The sequence below is a fragment of the Salmo salar genome, chromosome ssa12, assembly GCF_905237065.1.
Source record: "Salmo salar chromosome ssa12, Ssal_v3.1, whole genome shotgun sequence".
Lineage (NCBI taxonomy): Eukaryota > Metazoa > Chordata > Actinopteri > Salmoniformes > Salmonidae > Salmo > Salmo salar.
In genome coordinates, this window is record NC_059453.1 from 7,767,715 (window position 1) to 7,785,845 (window position 18,131).

Below are 18,131 nucleotides of genomic sequence, written 5' to 3' on the forward strand. Positions count from 1 at the left end.
ATGTTCCAAAAAATATAAATATGTAAAGTGTTGGTCCCATGTTTCATGAGCTGAAATATCCCAGATTTTTTCCATACGCACGAAAGCTTATTTCTCTCAAATTTGGTGTACAAATTTGTTTACATCCCTGTTAGTTAAAATTGCTACTTTGCCAAGACAATCCATTTACCTGACAGGTGTGGCATATTGTTTAACACTTTTTTGGTTACCCTATGATTCCATAAGTGTTATTTCATAGTTTTGATGTCTTCACCATTATTCTACAATGTAGAAAATAGTAAAAATAAAGAAAAACCCTTGAATGAGTAGTTGTATCCTAACTTTTGACTGGTACTGTATATGGTTGATTTCTGTGGGAAAGTCAACCTGAGCATGTGTAACGGAGGTAAGAACGTGCCGTAAGATCACTCCACAGCTAGCTTGAAACGACACAGATGGAGCTATCCAACTGGTACCTTTTGTATAGCTCAATCGGTTCAATGTCAAGGAGAGAGGTCACGCATATTGAGAAGCAGAGGATCACTAGTTTGAGCCAAGTATGGGGACAGTGGAGGAAGCTAAACTGTAAGCAGCACACTGATGTAAGTTACATGAACAAAAAAAGTTAGTCATTTCCAAATGAAACAATGTTCTTTAAAGTCTATATCTTGGAGATTATTTGACCTGTTAAAGTAGAAAATGTAATACATTTTGTTGACGGAGCCCAAGTCTCACAAATGTTTTTCTTCATTTAATAAATTTTACAGCTTTTAGAAAAGGCTTACACAGCGTGTTTAAAAAATATATACATACGGTTGAAGTCTGAAGTTTACATAGACTTATGTTGGAGTCATCAAAACTCTTTTTTCAACCACTCCACAAATGTCTTATTTCACTTATAATTCACTTTATCACAATACCAGTGGGTCAGGAGTTTACATAAACTAAGTTGACTGTGCCTTTAAACAGCTTGGAAAATACCAGAAAATGATGTTATGGCTTTATAAGCTTCTGATAGGCTAATTGACATCATTTGAGTCAATTGGAGGTGTACCTGTGGATGTATTTCAAAGGCCTACCTTCAAACTTAGTGCCTCTTTGCTTGACATCATGGAAAAAATGAATAAATTAGACTATCAAAGGAACACCCTCCCAGATTGCTAGGGCTTCCAGTAGATGTCAACAGTCTTTAGAAAGCGTTTCAGGCTTGTTTTATGAAAAATTAGCTAGAATTTGAAGTTTTTCTAGGTGGCTCCCATTTTGGCGTCGGTGAGGGTGCGCACTTTCGTTATATATCTCCGGTAATGAACATACTATTCTCTGTTATAAATTTTGTCGTTTATTTACATATTAGGATACCAAAGGATTGATTAGAAACGTTGTTTAACTTGTTTGGACAAAGTTTATTGGTAACTTTCAGGATTCATTTGTATGCATTTTGAACTAGGGAAACCAGTGGATTACTGAGTCAAGCGCGCCAACTAAACTGACTTTTTTGGGATATAAAGAAGGACTTTATCAAACAAAAGGACCATTTGTTATGTAGCTGGGACCCTTTGGATTGCAAACAGAGGAAGATATTCAAAGGTAAGTGATTTATTTTATCGCAATTTCAACGGCTTTTGGCCAGAAGGGACGCTAGCGTCCCACCTACCCCAAAGAGGTGGACAACAAAGTCAAGGTATTGGAGTGGCCATCACAAAGCCCTGACCTCAATCCTTTAGAAAATTTGTGGGCAGAACTGAAAAAGCATGTGCGAGCAAGGAGACCCACAAACCTGACTCAGTTACACCAGCTCTGTCAGGAGGAATGGGCCAGAATTCACCCAACTTATTGTGGGGGAAGCTTGTGGAAGGGGCTACCCGAAACGGTTGACCCAAGTTAAACAATTTAAAGGCAATGCTACCAAATACGAATTGAGTGTATTTAAACTTCTGACCCACTGGGAATGTGACGAAATAAATAAAAGCTGAAATAAATCTCTCAACTATTATTCTGACATTTAACATTCTTAAAAAAAAGTGATGATCCTAACTGACCTAAGACAGGGAATTTTTTACTAGGATTAAATGTCAGGAAATGTGAAAACTGAGTTTAAATGTATTTGGCTAAGGTGTATGTAAACTTCCAACTACAACTGTACATTTGCATGTTTAACACGTTCTGTAGATCAGACGTTAATGAAGCAATACAGCCCACATTGAAGTGTCTGGAGTTTTGTCTGCCTCTTCAAGAGTCTTGTAAAGATAGGGGGTTGACTAGGACAGGCAATGTAACATCCATAATGTTTTTAGGAAAATGTTTTTGTAAAACATGCACCTTACATCAGATCATCTTGAAACTTTCTCTCTAAATCTAACTTTCATCAAGGATTTATATGGTCTATTGGTTTCTCTCTTTTCATGGGCAGAATCCTTTTTCAGTGTTATGATATTCATAACATCCATATCCACCAGTCTATCTTCATGTCAACTAACAGAACTCTGCTGGTTGTCCTGGTAACAGATACCAGTGGGCAGATCTATTTTATTTCTTCAAACTAAACTACAGCACTTACTTTGATGAGTCAAATCTGATCCTTTCTTCTCTTCTCCTCCTCTCACAGTTCCACTCAGCCCCGTTGTTTTCCTGCAGTCCACCAGCAGCACAGACAACCTCTTCATACCCAGCAGTAAGGCGCTACCGGGAGAGGCACGACACAGGGACTCCTGGAGGGAGGAAGGGCTAGCGTTGTCCTGGTAACCATAAAGAGGGGACACAGACACATATCATTATGGATGCTGATGTCACTGTTGTCATTAAGTGCTTTACAGAAACCCAGCCCAGATAGAGCAAGCTGTATGCTAGACCAGACCAAGCTGTACCATCTGGTGTTCTGATCTGGAGAGACTCTTCTCTGCCTCGTCAGCATCAGGATGTTGTTGAGGCTCCCCAGAGGATCCACGATAGTCATGTCTCTCTCCTGTGTGAACGAGAACATCAAACAGATGGTAAACTTATGACCGTCTATTGCAATCAAGAGGCATGAATGTGTCTAAAATGGCCACTTTCATCATCATTTTGTAAAATATTGTTTGTGTTGCAAATGTAAAGGGTCATTTCCACAAAAAGGGTCATATTTTAAGTAGAAATAATGCACCAATTTTAAAAGCCTGCTATATTAGATGAGGTGAACTTTAATGTAGACCACATGGAGAATGAGAATTCAATACATCGAAGTCCCCCAAAAACATATCTACCAATGGCAGATTGTCCCTTAAACAATTCCTACAGTACTGAACAACATATTCAAGTGTAGAACTGATGTAGAATGCCCCTTTAAAACAACACATTATTTCAAGAACTGCAGTGCCCCTGTGTTTAACATATTTATATGAGAGTACTCACTGGTGGTAATCTGATCTTCAGCCTCCTCCTTTTTCACTCCCAAAACGTCTTCCTCCTCTTTTATTGAGATAGCATCCTCTTCCTCTTTTACTCTAAAAGGTTCTTCCTCTTCTTTCACTACATTCTCTTCTTTCAATGTTATGGCATCTTCCTCCTTTTTGGTTCTGAAAGCTTCTACCTCCTCTTCCACTTTGACAACCTCTTCCACATCTTCCTCTTTCACTGTAATATCATCCTCTTCTTCTTTCAATGAGATAGCCTCTTCTTCCTCCCTTTTCATCCTGAAAGCTTCTTCGTCTCCTTTCATCAGAGCTTCTTTCTCCGTCGAGCTTAGTGAGCTCATGCTCCGGTCGATTAGCCTAGTGCATTATCTTTTTACCACATTTACTAATTTAACAAGCAAATTACGTTTAAATTAACCAGTCGATAGGTAAACAGAATTATATTCAAAACACTAAGAGTAAAAAACACAAGATTGGTCTAAAGAGATTCAATGTTTCAGTTTTATGTTCACTAGCAAACCACCACGTTGGTTGAATCAGAAGCCTTTTGTCGCTGTTGAAGAAGCCTCCAGTTCCGTCCACTAGATTATACGTCACGCAAGAAGCGCACCTGAAATACTCATATCGCCATCTGCTGACTGGAGTGGGTAACGCAGATTGGTAAAATATTAATTTCCATGTTTATTCTGGCAAACAATGTCATGAGAAGTAATTTAAAAACAACCAGATGTTATGTTTTCTCTTACTTCTTACAGCCAATACTTTACTCCAGGGCTGACCTGCCCATTAGGTAGGATTAGGTTAGATTAAAGAGTATTTGATTTTTTGTCATAGATATTCTCAACCCACTGCCTGCAAGTCGTCTAAATTAGCCTCAGTGATTTGTATTTTCCTTCAACTTTCTGAAGAGGAAACAGGCGGCTCTCCGCACTGCTAAAGCTAACTCTCTCTCCCCTGCTCTCATCCTTCTAGACCTATCTGCTGCCTTTGATACTGTGAACCACCAGATCCTCCTCTCCACCCTCTCCGAGCTGGGCATCTCCGGTGCGGCCCACGCTTGGATTGCGTCCTACCTGACAGGTCGCTCCTACCAGGTGGCGTGGCGAGAATCTGTCTCCACACCACGTGCTCTCACCACTGGTGTCCCCCAGGGCTCTGTTCTAGGCCCTCTCCTATTCTCGCAATACACCAAGTCACTTGGCTCTGTCATATCCTCACATGGTCTCTCCTATCATTGCTCTGCAGAAGACACTCAATTAATCTTCTCCTTTCGCCCTTCTGATAACCAGGTGGCGAATCGCATCTCTGCATGTCTGGCAGACATATCACCACCTCAAGCTGAACCCCGGCAAGACGGAGCTGCTTTTCCTCCCGGGGAAGGACTGCCCGTTCCATGATCACGCCATCACAGTTGACAACTCCATTGTGTCCTCCTCCCAGAGTGCTAAGAACCTTGGCGTGACCCTGGACAACACCCTGTCGTTCTCCACTAACATCAAGGCGGTGACCCGATCCTGTAGGTTCATGCTCTACAACATTCGCAGAGTACGACCCTGCCTCACACAGGAAGCGGCGCAGGTCCTAATCCAGGCACTTGTCATCTCCCGTATGGATTACTGCAACTCGCTGTTGGCTGGGCTCCCTGCCTGTGCCATTAAACCCCTACAACTCATCCAGAACGCCGCAGCCCGTCTGGTGTTCAACCTTCCCAAGTTCTCTCACGTCACCCCGCTCCTCCGCTCTCTCCACTGGCTTCCAGTTGAAGCTCGCATCCGCTACAAGACCATGGTGCTTGCCCTACGGAGCCGTGAGGGGAACGGCACCTCCGTACCTTCAGGCTCTGATCAGTCCCTACACCCAAACGAGGGCACTGCGCTCATCCACCTCTGGCCTGCTGGCCCCCCTACCTCTGAGGAAGCACAGTTCCCGCTCAGCCCAGTCAAAACTGTTCGCTGCTCTGGCACCCCTATGGTGGAACAAGCTCCCTCACAACGCCAGGACAGCGGAGTCAATCACCACCTTCCGGAGACACCTGAAACCCCACCTCTTTAAGGAATACCTGGGATAGGACAAAGTAATCCTTCTAACCCCCCCCCCTAAAAGATTTAGATGCACTATTGTAAAGTGGTTGTTCCACTGGATATCATAAGGTGAATGCACCAATTTGTAAGTCGCTCTGGATAAGAGCTCTGCTAAATGACTTAAATGTAATTGTAAATGTAATTTGTTTAACGCTATGTGTAGCTGTTAGCGATGATGCTAATGACAACCATCTTCTGGTTGATAGAAAAGCTTTCCCAAAAACCTTGTCAATTAAATGTTAACTACAAAGTAGTCTATGTTCACCTGGCAGAATGATATCATGATTATTTGCATCAATCCACCAGTTGTGATTTGTTCAGCAAACTCTGCAATCACATGTGTGCTACAGAGACACCACTAACCAAGCAAGGCTCTTGCTGGTGCCACTTGAATTAAAGGGTATCTACACCCAAAAATGAAAATGTCTTAGATTTTTCTCAGACTTCAAAAGTGGTCTCCTGATGTGGTTTAAGTATTGTTGTGGACTTATAACATCAAATGTTTTTGTTTTTCTATAAACAGTGTGATTTAGAGAGTGAAAACCAGAAAAACAGGGACAAATCAGAAACCTGGAAAACTAAACAGAGAAAACGGAATTAAAGAAAAAAACGGAATTGATAGCAATTTTATATATAGATAGAGATGTTATAGGGCCCTAAATAATCTATACATGTTCTCTCATTACTGGATTATCTAGGGATAGTGTAGAGTAACAGCTGTATCCTGAAGTGACCTTTAACCTCCCTGCTCCTCAATACTTCTTCCACTGGATCAAAGCTTCAGCCAAGTAGGATACATGATAGTGGAAACCCATGGAGTTGGGTTGGATATAGTCATGGTAGGATACATGATAGTGGCAACACATGGAGTTGGGTTGGATATAGTTATAGTAGGATACATGATAGTGGAAACACATGGAGTAGGGTTGGATATAATCATGGTAGGATACATGATAGTGGAAACACATGGAGTTGGGTTGGATATAATCATGGTAGGATACATGATAGTGGAAACACATGGAGTTGGGTTGGATATAATCATGGTAGGATACATGATAGTGGAAACACATGGAGTTGGGTTGGTTATAGTCATGGTAGGATACATGATAGTGGCAACACATGGGGTAGGGTTGGATATAGTCATGGTAGGATACATGATAGTGGAAACACATGGAGTTGGGTTGGATATAGTCATGGTAGGATACATGATAGTGGAAACACATGGAGTTGGGTTGGATATAATCATGGTAGGATACATGATAGTGGAAACACATGGAGTTGGGTTGGTTATAGTCATGGTAGGATACATGATAGTGGCAACACATGGGGTAGGGTTGGATATAGTCATGGTAGGATACATGATATTGGCAACACATGGGGTTGGGTTGGATATAGTCATGGTAGGATACATGATAGTGGAAACCCATGGAGTTGGGTTGGATATAATCATGGTAGGATACATGATTGTTGGAAACACATGGAGTTGGGTTGGATATAGTCATGGTAGGATACATTGAGCGGCAAGATGTTCTTTAGGATTCGGCCATCAGATTTTCCACCAATGCTCCTTATTGGACACCTCACTGCACTCTATACTCCTTTGTAAACTGTTTATCTCTGTATACCAGTCACAAGACCCACTGGTTTAATGCTTATATATAAAACCCTCTTAGGCCTCACTCCTACGTATCTAAAATAGCCCTCATCATAGCCCTGCAGCCCTCATCCTCCACATACAACACCCGTTCTGCCAGTCACATGCTGTTAAAGGTCCCCAAAGCACACACATCCCTGGGTCGCTCCTCTTTTCAGTTCGCTGCAGCTAGCGACGGGAACAAGCTGCAAAAAACACTCAAACTGGACAGTTTTATCTCCATCTCTTCATTCAACGACTCAATCATGGACACTCTTACTGACAGTTGTGGCTTCTTCGTGTGATGTATTGTTGTCTCTACCTTCTTGCCTTTGTGCTATTGTCTGTGCCCAATAATGTTTGTACCATGTTGTGCTTCTACCATGTGGTGTTTCTACCATGTGGTGTTGCTACCATGTTGTTGTCATGTGGTGTTGCAACCATGTTGTGCTGCTGCCATGTTGTGTTTCTACCATGTTTCATGTGGTTCTGCTACCATGTGGTGTTACTACCATGTTGTGTTTCTACCATGTTGTTTTTGTGGTGTTTCTACCATGTTGTTGTTATGTTGTGTTACTACCATGTTGTTGTTGTTATGTGGTGATTCTACCATGTTGTTGTTATGTGGTGTTTCTACCATGTTGTCATGTGGTGTTCCTACCATGTTGTCATGTTGTGTTTCTACCATGTTGTCATGTGGTGTTCCTACCATGTTGTTGTTATGTGGTGTTTCTACCATGTTGTCATGTGGTGATTCTACCATGTTGTTGTTATGTGGTGTTACTACCATGTTGTGGTGCTACCACGTTGTTGTCGTGTGGTGTTTCTACCATGTTGTGTTCCTACCATGTTGTTGTTATGTTGTGTTGCTACCATGTTGTTGTTATGTTGTGTCTACCATGTTGTTGTCATGTGGTGCTGCTACCATGTTATTGTTATGTTGTGTTTCTACCATGTTGTTGTTATGTTGTGTTGCTACCATGTTGTTATGTTGTGCTGCTACCATGTTGTTGTTATGTTGTGTTGCTACCATGTTGTTGTTATGTTGTGATGCTACCATGTTGTGTTTCTTCCATGTTGTGTTGCTACCATATTTTTGTTATGTTGTGTTGCTACCATGTTGTTGTTATGTGGTGTTTCTACCATGTTGTGCTGCTACCATGTTGTTGTCATGTGGTGTTGCTACCATGTTGTTTTCTACCATGTTGTTGTTATGTTGTGTTTCTACCATGTTGTGTTTCTACCATGTTGTTGTCATGTGGTGTTTCTACCATGTTATTGTTATGTTGTGTTGCTACCATGTTGTTGTTATGTTGTGTTGCTACCATGTTGTGTTTCTACCATGTTGTGTTTCTTCCATGTTGTGTTGCTACCATGTTGCGTTTCTCCCATGTTGTTGTTATGTTGTGTTGCTACCATGTTGTTGTCATGTGGTTTTGCTGTCATGTTGTGCTTCTACAATCTTGTGTTCTCTTTGTGTTTCTACCATGTTGTCTGTCATGTTGTGCTCCTACCATGTTGTTGTCATGTGCTGTTCCTACCATGTTGTGTTTCTACCATGTTGTTGTTATGTGGTGTTTCTACCATGTTGTGTTTCTACCATGTTGTGCTGCTACAATGTTGTTGTTATGTGGTTCTGCTACCATGTTGTTCTTATGTGGTGTTGCTACCATGTTGTTGTTATGTAGTTATACTACCATGTTGTTGTTATGTGGTGTTTCTACCATGTTGTGTTTCTACCATGTTGTGCTGCTACAAGTTTTTTATGTGGTTCTCTACCATGTTGTTCTTATGTGGTGTTTCTACCATGTTGTGTACTACCATGTTGTTCTTATGTGGTGTTTCTACCATGTTGTGTTACTACCATGTTGTTGTTATGTGGTGTTGCTATCATGTTGTGAATCTACCATGTTGTGTTGCTTCCATGTTGTTGACATGTGGTGTTGCTACCATGTGGTTGTTATGTTGTGTTTCTACCATGTTGTTGTTATGTGGTGTTGCTACCATGTTGTTGTTATGTGGTGTTTCTACCATGTTGTTCTGCTACCATGTTGTTGTTATGTGGTGTTGCTACCATGTTGTTGTTATGTTGTGTTACTACCATGTTGTTGTTATGTGGTGATGCTACCATGTTGTGCTGCTACCATGTTGTTGTTATGTGGTGTTTCTACCATGTTGTTGTTATGTGGTTCTGCCACCATGTTGTTGTCATGTGGTGTTTCTACCATGTGGTTGTTATGTTGCTACCATGTTGTTGTTATGTGATGTTGCTTCCATATTGTTGTCATGTGGTGTTGCTACCATGTTGTTGTTACGTTGTGTTACTACCATGTTGTTGTTATGGGGTGTTACTACCATGTTGTGTTACTACCATGTTGTTGTTATGTGGTTCTGCTACCATGTGGTGTTACTACCATGTTGTGTTTCTACCATGTTGTTTTTGTGGTGTTTCTACCATGTTGTTGTTATGTTGTGTTACTACCATGTTGTTGTTGTTATGTGGTTATTCTACCATGTTGTTGTTATGTGGTGTTTCTACCATGTTGTCATGTGGTGTTCCTACCATGTTGTTGTTATGTGGTGTTTCTACCATGTTGTCATGTGGTGATTCTACCATGTTGTTGTTATGTGGTGTTACTACCATGTTGTGGTGCTACCACGTTGTTGTCGTGTGGTGTTTCTACCATGTTGTGTTCCTACCATGTTGTTGTTATGTTGTGTTGCTACCATGTTGTTGTTATGTTGTGTCTACCATGTTGTTGTCATGTGGTGCTGCTACCATGTTATTGTTATGTTGTGTTGCTACCATGTTGTTGTTATGTTGTGTTGCTACCATGTTGTTATGTTGTGCTGCTACCATGTTGTTGTTATGTTGTGTTGCTACCATGTTGTTGTTATGTTGTGATGCTACCATGTTGTGTTTCTTCCATGTTGTGTTGCTACCATATTTTTGTTATATTGTGTTGCTACCATGTTGTTGTTATGTGGTGTTTCTACCATGTTGTGCTGCTACCATGTTGTTGTCATGTGGTGTTGCTACCATGTTGTTTTCTACCATGTTGTTGTTATGTTGTGTTTCTACCATGTTGTGTTTCTACCATGTTGTTGTCATGTGGTGTTTCTACCATGTTATTGTTATGTTGTGTTGCTACCATGTTGTTGTTATGTTGTGTTGCTACCATGTTGTGTTTCTACCATGTTGTGTTTCTTCCATGTTGTGTTGCTACCATGTTGCGTTTCTCCCATGTTGTTGTTATGTTGTGTTGCTACCATGTTGTTGTCATGTGGTTTTGCTGTCATGTTGTGCTTCTACAATCTTGTGTTGCTACCATGTTGTGTTTCTACCATGTTGTTGTCATGTTGTGCTCCTACCATGTTGTTGTCATGTGCTGTTCCTACCATGTTGTGTTTCTACCATGTTGTTGTTATGTGGTGTTTCTACCATGTTGTGTTTCTACCATGTTGTGCTGCTACAATGTTGTTGTTATGTGGTTCTGCTACCATGTTGTTCTTATGTGGTGTTGCTACCATGTTGTTGTTATGTTGTTATACTACCATGTTGTTGTTATGTGGTGTTTCTACCATGTTGTGTTTCTACCATGTTGTGCTGCTACAATGTTGTTGTTATGTGGTTCTTCTACCATGTTGTTCTTATGTGGTGTTTCTACCATGTTGTGTTACTACCATGTTGTTCTTATGTGGTGTTTCTACCATGTTGTGTTACTACCATGTTGTTGTTATGTGGTGTTGCTATCATGTTGTGAATCTACCATGTTGTGTTGCTTCCATGTTGTTGACATGTGGTGTTGCTACCATGTTGTTGTTATGTTGTGTTTCTACCATGTTGTTGTTATGTGGTGTTGCTACCATGTTGTTGTTATGTGGTGTTTCTACCATGTTGTTCTGCTACCATGTTGTTGTTATGTGGTGTTGCTACCATGTTGTTGTTATGTTGTGTTACTACCATGTTGTTGTTATGTGGTGATGCTACCATGTTGTGCTACTACCATGTTGTTGTTATGTGGTGTTTCTACCATGTTGTTGTTATGTGGTTCTGCCACCATGTTGTTGTCATGTGGTGTTTCTACCATGTGGTTGTTATGTTGCTACCATGTTGTTGTTATGTGATGTTGCTTCCATATTGTTGTCATGTGGTGTTGCTACCATGTTGTTGTTACGTTGTGTTACTACCATGTTGTTGTTATGGGGTGTTACTACCATGTTGTGTTACTACCATGTTGTTGTTATGGGGTGTTGCTACCATATTGTTGTCATGTGGTGTTGCTACCATGTTGTTGTTACGTTGTGTTACTACCATGTTGTTGTTATGGGGTGTTACTACCATGTTGTGTTACTACCATGTTGTTGTTATGGGGTGTTGCTACCATGTTGTTGTTATGTGGTGTTGCTACCATGTTGTGTTACTACCATGTTGTTGTTATGGGGTGTTTCTACCATGTTGTGTTTCTACCATGTTGTGTTTTCTACCATGTTTTTGTTATGTTGTGTTACTACCATGTTGTTGTCATTTGGTGTTGCTACATGTAATAATAACATTTTATTTTTATTTTTTAAATGTATCCGTTATTTTACCATGTAAGTTGACTGAGAACACGTTCTCATTTGCAGCAACGGCCTGGGGGAATAGTTACAGGGGAGAAGAGGGGGATGAATGAGCCAATTGTAAACATGTGTGATTTGTATAAAGTTATTTAGTAATAAAACATTAGTGACATAATTTAGTATTTAATATTACATAGTAAACATTAATAATTGTAATATGTATGTTTAAATGTCTGTACAAAATGTTTGAATAAAATAAAAGCTTTGAAAGAAAATGTAATTTACTTTCAATGAATTAAATGTTTTTCTCTCTCTCGCTCCCCCTCAATCTCTCTCCCTCTGTCTCTCCCCCTTGGGTGGGAATGTTAAGGGTCAAGAAGTTGTGAATCTCGGGGGGCCCTTGCACACAGGGGAACAATATGTACACAAAATAACTGACAACCTGGACCCCCAGGTGTCTTTCAAAACATCTGTTTTACTAACGGCCTAAACAGATCATTTTTACCCTTTTAAAAATAGTTATAGGGGAGATGTCCGGGGGATGTCTCTCTTTGAAAGGGTCATTGTAATATTTAAGATGTCCCCTTTACTGATGACCTAAACAGATACATTATACCCCCCATAAAAGAGTGTCCGAGGGATGTCTCAGTCAACCCCCCCAAAAAAGCCCCAGAGGCCTCGCACCATCCTCTTTGAAAGGTTTATTGTACTCTTTAACTATGCTTCCTTTACTGACGACCTAAACAGATCAGATTTACCCTTAATAGTTGTCAGCTATCCAGATTTAAAACCTCTTAGAGACCCCTTCCCGCTCGGATCCCGTTAACGGGATTGATTTTGACAACAGCCAGTGAAAAATCAGAGCGCCAAATTAAAAACAACAAAAACCTCATAATTCAAATTTCTCACACATATAATAAGTATTATACACCATTTTAAAGATACGATTCTCCTTAATCCAACCACAGTGTCCGATTTCAAAAAGGCTTTACGGCGAAAGCAAAACATTAGATTATGATAGGACTGCACCTAAACAAGAAAAGCCACACATAGCCATTTTCCAAGCAAGGAGAGGCATCAAAGAAATAATACAGCTAAAATTAAGCACTAACCTTTGATGATCTTTATCAGATGGCACTCATAGGACTTCATGTTACACAATACATGTATGTTTTGCTCGATGAAGTTCATATTTATATCCAAAAACCCCATTTTACATTTGCGCGTAATGTTCAGAAATGTTTTCCCTCCAAAACCCCGGTGAATGAGCACAATGAGCAGACATATTACAGAAATACTCATCGTAAACTTAGATAAGACAAGTGTTATGCACAGAATTATAGATACACTTCTCCTTAATGCAACCGCTGTGTCAGATTTCAAAAAAGCTTCACCGCGAAAGCAAACGTTTGCAATAAACTGAGTACGGCGCTCAGACAACAACAACAAGCCAAACAGAAACCCGCTATGTTGGAGTCAATAAAACTAAGAAATAGTATTATAAATATTCACTTACCTTTGATTATCTTCATCAGAATGTACTCCCAGGAATCCCAGCTCCACAATAAATGTTCGGTAAAGTTTATCTTTATGTCGAAATACATCCATTTTGTTCGGTTCACTATCCAAATCCAAAAGGCGCGCGCTTACTAAGTCCAGACGAAAAGTCTAAAAAGTTATACTACAGTTTGTAGAAACATGTCAAACGATGTATAGAATCAATCTCTAGGTTGTTTTTAACAAAAATCTTCAATAAAATTCCAACCGGACAAATCCGTTCTCTTTAGGAATGAATATGAACTCAGCTCACTCCCAAGGCAGCGCGCGTGACTGAACTCATGCCTTATCCTGGGACAACAGTTTACCACAGCTCTTATTCGCTCCATTTTCAATGTAAAAGCATTAAACAAGGTTTTAAAGACTTTTGACATCTAGTGGAAGCCTTAGGAAGTGCAACATGACCCCGTTAACACTACAAATTGAATAGGGAATCATTTGAAAAACTACAAGCCTCAGATTTCCCACTTCCTGGTTGAATTTTTCTCAGGTTGTTGCCTGCCATATGAGTTCTGTTACACTCACAGACATCATTCAAACAGTTTTATAAACTTCAGAGTGTTTTCTATCCAAATCTACTAATAATATGCATATCCTACCTTCTGGGCCCGAGTAGGGGTACATTTTTCATCCGGCCGTGAAAATACTGCCCCTATCCCGAAGAAGTTTTAATGGTCAAGAGGTTGTGAACCTAGAGGGGCCCTTGCAGACATGTTGTGTTTAGGTAAACATATGTTTTCTGTTTATGAAGGAATAAATGATTGAGAGGATATAGACCACAAAACAAAATATAACTGTATTGTTAACGATGTGTCATTTACTAATGACATAAACAGATCATTTTACCCCATGAATAACCTTTTACTGCAGGGGGCTAAAACAGGGGCCTTCAATGCTGCAGAAAAGTTTTACCCTTCACCAGATCTGTGCCTCAACACAATCCTGTCTCGGAGCTCTACGGACAATTCCTTCAACCTCATGGCTTGGTTTTTGCTCTGACATGCACTGTCAACTGTGGGACCTTATATAGACAGGTGTGTGCCTTTCCAAATCATGTCCAATCAATTGAATTTACCACAGGTGGACACCAATCTAGTTGTAGAAACATCTCAAGGATGATCAATGGAAACAGGATGCATCTGAGCTCAATTTCAAGTCTAATATAGCAAAGGGTCTGAATACTTATGTAAAACATTTATTTGTGTTTAATACATTTGCAAAAACTTGTTTCTGCTTTGTCATTATGCGGTATTGTGTGCATATTGCTGAGGAAATTGTTTTATAAGGCTGTAACATAACAAAATGTGAAAAAAGTCAAGGGGTCTGAATACTTTCCAAAGAAACTGTAAGTGAATGAGAGAGCATCATTGCTATATTCTAATTAAAATCATTGACCCATAAGAGAACACATGACCAAAGCAATGCGTGACCCATATAGAATTAAAACAACATTCATCTTAATGAGAAATTTAATGGAATAAACAAATGTTTGCATAACCAAAGACATGAAAACTGGTGGGAACATTGTATTTAGCTAGGATTTCATAAGGTCAGGAAGGTTACTGAGAATAACAATAGACAATAGTAAATGTTACTAGTTTAGGGATGAAGATAGTGAAGGTTCATCAATGTTAAGGATGTTTTTTAATTTGACGTGGAAACAATGTTTATTCAACCAGTGGGAGGCTTGTAAATGCCCCCAGGAAAGTGGAATGAGGAAGTCTTCATTGAGACAACGATGAAACAGCAATCCGTGGGAGAGTTGTGGTGGATATTATAGAATAAGGATCTGCTGGAGTCCAAGTCAAACCAAGATTCTTTATTTCTGAGCTCAGAGAGAATAACAGAGTTTGGTATTTTATTAGGATCCCCATTAGCTGTCGCAAAAGCAGCAGCTACTCTTCCTGGGGTCCACACAAAACATGACACATAATACAGCACATCAATAGACAAGAACAGCTCAAGGACAGAACTACATACATTTTGTAAAAGGCACACGTAGCCTACATATCAATGCATACACACAAACTATCTAGGTCAAATAGGGGAGAGGGGTTGTGCCGTGAGGTGTTGCTTTATATGTTTTTTGAAACCAGGTTTGCTGTTTATTTGAGCAATATGAGATGGAAGGAAGTTCAATTCAATAAGGGCTCTATATAATACTGTACACTTTCTTGAATTTGTTCTGGAAACTTGGGGACTGTGAAAAGACCCCCGGTGGCATGTCTGGTGGGATAAGTGTGTGTCAGAGCTGTGTGTAAGTTGACTTGTAAGAACTTAGATGATATCTGTACATTATAGGAACACCTGTGATGACAAAAGAACAATGATTCATGTTTTGCTTTAGCTTGAGATTAAGAATCAGTGGTAGACACCTTGCAAGTGCATGAAAACGTCAACTGTACAAAGTCAGATGTCTATGTGTTGAAACTATATTTTAGGTAACAGATGGATAAAGGGAACTAAGAGTTCTTGTTGATACTATGTTCCAGTCTTACTTCGTCTGACATGATAGCAATAAGGGGAAGAGTGATTGGGAAACTAACTGCCAATAACACAATAAGCTGAACTCCACCTAGCAGAGACATCTTTGTATTAGCAACTATTAATTATGAGCTTATATGGTATTAAAGTTAAGGGACATCACCCTGGGCGGGGTGATCCTCAGCAGGGGATAAAAAGGGAAAACACCATCTTTTGAACTGAGTCTCTTGCTTGCAAATTGCTGTAAGTGTATACTCCAGGTTGCAATCCTTATTAAACAAACTAACCTCTGATCAAGTAAGTTTTCCTGTGGTCTCTTCTGTGCACATAGGGCAGAATTCCCTTACAGACTATGCAAACAATTTGGGATTTTCAACACATTCATTTCTTATAAAAAGAAGAAGTGATGCAGTCAGTCTCTCCTCAACTCTTAGCCAAGAGAGACTGGTATGCATTGTATTTATATAAGCTCTCTGATTACAATTAAGAGCAAAACGTGCCGCTCTGTTCTGGGCCAGCTGCAGCTTAACTAGGTATTTCCTTGCAGCACTGGACCACACGACTGGACAATAATCAAGATTAGACAAAACTAGAGCCTGCAGATGTTTCTTTTTGGAGTGTGGTGTCAAAAAAGAAGAGCATCTCTTTATTTTGGCTAGACCTCTCCCCATCTTTACAACCATTGAATCTATATATTTTGACCATGACAGTTTACAATCTAAGGTAATGCCAAGTAATTTAGTCTCCTCAACTTGTTCAACAGCCACACAATTCATTACCAGATTCAGTTGAGGTTCTTGAACCTAAGGAATGATTTGTACCAAATACAATGCTCTTAGTTTTAGAGATGTTCAGGACCAGTTTATTACTGGCCACCCATTACAAAACAGACTGCAACTCTTTGTTAAGGGTTTCAGTGACTTCATTAGCTGTGGTTGCTGATGCATATATGGTTGAATCATCAGCATACATGGACACACGTGCTTTGTTTAATGCCAGTGGCAGGTCATTGTTAAAAATAGAAAAGAGTAGAGGGCCTAGAAAGCTGCCCTGCGGTACATCACATTTTACATGTTTGATATTAGAGAAGCTTCCATTAAAAACCCTCTGAGTTCTAGTAGATAGATAGTGCTGAATCCACGATATGGCAGAGGTTGAAAAGCCACAGCACATACATTTTGTCAACAACAGGTTATGGTCAATAATATCAAAGGCTACACTGAAATCTAACAGTACAGCTCCCACAATCTTCTTATTATCAATTACTCTCAACCAATCATCAGTCATTTGTGTCAGTGCAGTACATGTTGAGTGTCCTTCTCTATAAGCATGCTGAAAGTCTGTTGTTAATTTGTTTTGTGGGGGATGAATCAGAATTAGTTGGGTAACATAGATAATTAAGATGTTTTATTAGTATAATATGCTTATGTGAGATACTTGTCATTAGAAAGTGTCGTTTGACTCTGGAATGTTTCAGTTACACATTTCCCTTAGCTGGGGCTCAGACACTTGGGGCCCAGAGAGGGGAAGAGGTCAGACTTGTCTTTTACTTGTCTCTGTTGCTCTGCAGAATATCAGCAAGAGAGGAGGACAGAATGAAATATTGTCTTCATATGTGAATGTCTCTTTACCTATGCTTAAACCATGTGAAGGGATAGCGTGATTAATGGGGAACCAATGACTTGTCTCCACAATGTCTGTGAGCAAGTCACCCCCTCCTTTTCTTTATTGTGGGGAGGTTTATGGCAGTGTCTGGGACCATGGTCTCTTAGATCTCGCACTTATCCTGTGGTAGTATATGGCCTAGAGGCTCATTCACCCCAGTGAGCCTGTCCAGGAGTGGGGTCAAGAGGGGGGTTTGCTTGAGATGGGAGTATCTAGAGTTGACAATTGATATATGCCATTGGATGAAATGGTGTTTTTGTTCTATGAAGTACCAGGGACGAGATTAGAACCTCGTCATTAGGGATCAAACTGAACGATCATTTATAGTGAATGTTATCTAGCTGTGGATACTCCTCTCTAAAGTAAACAGTCTTTCTTTGTGAACCGTTCCTAACTATCTGTGATTTGTCATGCCAAAAGGGGGTGGATCTTACTATAAAGATCTCAGAAGTCATTGTGTTCAACACTCTCAACAGGTCATTAGAAATGGTGAATCGTTGAAAGTCAACTGCTACTGCAAAGCTCTTATAATTAAAATTGTAGTTTAAGTATAAACTCTGACTGGTGTGTGTGAAGTTTGTCTCTCCTCATTTGTTAATACAGAAATTCGCAACCACAGTTTACAGAGAAATAGCATTGTATTTGGTCAAACAAATTTTCCCAACACTTTGCTAAGAGCTGGCAGCAAGCTTATAGGTCTGCTGTTAGAACCAGTAAAGGCCGCTTTACCACTCTGGGTAGCAGAATTACTTTGGCTTCCTTCCAGGCCCGAGGACAAAG

At 40.1% G+C, this 18,131-nt stretch overlaps 1 pseudogene; it reads right to left on the minus strand.

Annotated features, from left to right (window-relative positions):
* The window catches only part of LOC106594299 (zinc finger protein 850-like), a 47,891-nt pseudogene that overhangs the window by 4,271 nt on the left and 25,489 nt on the right, over positions 1-18,131 (minus strand).